The sequence below is a fragment of the Andrographis paniculata genome, unplaced genomic scaffold, assembly GCF_009805555.1.
Source record: "Andrographis paniculata isolate CXL003 unplaced genomic scaffold, ASM980555v1 Contig69END, whole genome shotgun sequence".
In the NCBI taxonomy this organism is placed as follows: domain Eukaryota; kingdom Viridiplantae; phylum Streptophyta; class Magnoliopsida; order Lamiales; family Acanthaceae; genus Andrographis; species Andrographis paniculata.
Genome location: NW_026137605.1, coordinates 4,259,968 through 4,263,303, shown reverse-complemented (window position 1 = coordinate 4,263,303; position 3,336 = coordinate 4,259,968). Strand labels below are relative to the sequence as shown.

Genomic DNA, 3,336 nt, shown 5'->3' with positions numbered 1-3,336 from the left:
AGTATGATTCGGTGAATGGGATTGCAGAAGAGGCATACGCGTGGTTAAGCGAAGTTCCCCCACACCATTGGTGTCGTGCTTATTTCTCACAGAGGACCAAAAGTGATGTGCTAGTAAACAACATGTGTGAGTCCTTCAACCGGTACATAATAGATGCGAGAGACCTCCCAATTGTTGATATGTGGGAGTGGATAAGACGCAATTTGATGGTTAGAATACAGATGAAACGAGTGGGGGTTGAAAAATTTACCGGTGCAAGTCTGTCCCAACATTGTGAAGAAGATCGATAAGCAGCGGGTTGAGTCCAGAAACTGTTTTGCATCATGGGGTGGTGGAGAAAACTTTGAGGTACTACATTATCAATAAAACCATGTGGTTCAGCTTCGACATAGAACTTGCATATGTGGGACGTTTCAAATTTTTGGGTACCCTTGCTGCCACGCCATCGCTGCCATCGATCACCATCGCCTTAATGTTGATGATTTTGGGATTTCTGCTTCCGGAGGAGACGTATGAACGGGTGTACAGCCACCATGTTAACCCTGTGCCTGGCATGCACAAATTTGAGGAAAGCAACCTTGGCCCAGTTGATCCTCCAAAAATAAAGATTCGCACTGGAAGGCCAAAGAAAGCTAGGAGGCGCGATGGAAACGACGAGAAGAACCCGGAAAAAGCCTCTCGGAAAGGGTTGACAATCACGTGCTCCAAGTGTTCACAAAAAAGGCATAACAAAAGACGATGCAAAAATGTTTCATTCCCTCCTAAGGTAGGGACTAACTCGTCCCGATTCGCTTGAGAAGACTAACATGAAGAACGGGTGTTAATTCATGTTATATGCCGCATGTGCCTACGCAGAAGTCAAGTGCAGTTGGGACAGGCACTCCTGACACTGCGGTTGATCCAGCCCCTCATCAGGTAGTATATTAACTCATTCAATTAGACTATCAGGAACTTTATCCTAAATTCTGATCGATTCTCCTAACTGTTCATAATTGATCAAAGGAACATGCCACGCCTAATAGAGATTCGACAAATGATCGCAACACCGTAGGGACTCAAACACAGACACAGCATGTAACACCCCCAGTTGGCTCATACTGGAAATGCTACCGCCACACTGCATCATGAGGTCGTCACCTCCTACTTCGGGCCCCACAACACAGTGTTAAGGCTAAAATTAATTATATAAGCATTTTATTATTCCCAAAAAAACAAGTTTATAAATATTTACAAAAACATACTCCCAAAACGGGAGGTTTTTCTAGTTAGAATTTACATATAATACATCAGATGCAGTTCACTCATTCAGCCCGTCTTTCTATCTCCCGAGACGTCCCCTGTCCCGGAGGTGCCATGCGTACCTGAATCAAATATTTTTCTTAAAAGCAGTCTAGAATTAAATCCATTTTAAGAACTAACATAAAAGATGCCATGTCATGCTCGAAAATAGAGTTTAATTTCCGTCATTTGCAAAATAAATGCCATGCCATGCCCATACTGAAATAATGTAACAATAATGTCAAAATCGACAACTCATGCACATATACCCATATACATATGTCAAAGTGAGCAGCCGGAATAACCTCGGCTCCATAATAACGGCTCACTAGACTATCATCAATAAATAGCCGGAAAATCCTCGGCTCAAGGAAGGACCTGGTAAACCCATAATAATATAACGGTCACCCGGTCACTTCCATATACCCACCATACGACTCCCGCAATCAATACATGGATAGCCGAGCGTTGTCGCCATTAACCACAAGACACCCCATAGTTTGTGATAGCGAAGATAGGACCCTCCTGTCTAGCCCTACCCCGTGTAACGTAGTAGAATCCGTGCAACCTGGAATCACCCGAAGGAAACCCGGAAACTCTACTCCTCCTCGCACGCCCTAACGGGATCGCGTTTGGAGTTTGGCATATGATCCTAAACTACCGGTAGACCTCACTAGTAGCTACTCCAATGAGTGGAACAACACCGAACACGAATGATTAGACCAAATACGACTCAACTGCAATGGGTCTAATCCCTGAATGACCGTGCGACTAAGTCACCCAGTTGTCCGACTACTATCGTCCACTATCGCCAAAGTGTTACGGTACATCGGGGTCGAATATCCTAACCCCAGATGATGCCCTCGCCTAGCACTACCGCACACGGCGACTAAACGATAGATCCATAAAACATATCCGATAAATCGTGCGATGTGTGCAGCATGTCAATAAGTGAATTTAATGAAAAGGGCTGGTGAGACGGCCCACCTATCCTCCTTTTCATAAATTCACCAACACGATCAAATACGTATATCAAATATCGTAAAACGAAGTTTCACACATGCATATACACACACATATATACATATATAGATGCACTGACCAAATGATTCCACATAATATCATATCAATATCAGAATCAGAATCACATGCAACATAAATACCTAATTTCTTAAAATTAGATTTAATTCCCTACTGCTTACCTCCTACCGATACTTTCTGGATTTTTATAACTTCACCCAAATCTCCTCCAACGTACACCTGTTCCATTATTTACTCAAATCAGATGAGCTTTATGCTTATTCTCAGGAGCTACCTGCTTATTCAAAAGCTAATTTCTATAATTAACTCGTCGGGCTCCAAACTTTTATATTTAGTAGAATATGATATTCTAGCTATAAAATCTTTCTACCTCATAATATTTATATTGCCCGATTATTAAATAAAAATACGCAAAGGTATGAACAAGCAGGCAGGTGCAATATACTGCCGTTTTTTTATTCGACTTGGATTGGTACGAAATTCTCAAAATATAACGTCGGCGCTACGAATAGGCTATTAGCTAAAGAAATTCATCGATTAAATAGCTAAATAGCCAATTTTGAATTTTTGAAGAATTTCTAATTTAATACTCCAATATCAAAATTCGTATTAAAATTTATAATCGGACTCTACGAATAGCAAGGAATACCATACCCAAGTCGGAATTGGAATCGGACGGCTAAATGTTTTTCTTCCTTTTTTTTTTTTTCTCCTTTCTTCTTCTCCTTCGCGTTTCGTCTTCTGCGTTCCTTCGTTTCGAGGTAAGGTTTGTTTGTTTTTATATATATATATATATGTATAATATATATACACATATATATTATTATTATTATTATTATATTATATTATATTATTATTAACATTAACATCTTTATCTTCTTTATTTATTTATTATATTATATTATTAAATTATATATTATATTTTATATTTATATTTATTTCTAATTTTATCGATATTTATCCATTTAACAGTCTATTTAATTATAACTAATATACAAAATTGGAATATAATTTATC

The 3,336-nt window shown here is 39.1% G+C and overlaps 1 long non-coding RNA gene across 1 annotated transcript; it reads right to left on the bottom strand.

Moving 5' to 3' along the window:
* Positions 1-1,095: 1,095 nt before the first annotated feature.
* On the bottom strand, positions 1,096-3,004 carry LOC127263338 (uncharacterized). The gene is made up of 3 exons (XR_007841469.1): positions 2,974-3,004; positions 2,481-2,538; positions 1,096-1,361 (listed from the first exon to the last, which is right to left on the bottom strand). It is a non-coding gene; the product is annotated as an uncharacterized LOC127263338 (long non-coding RNA).
* Positions 3,005-3,336: the final 332 nt, after the last annotated feature.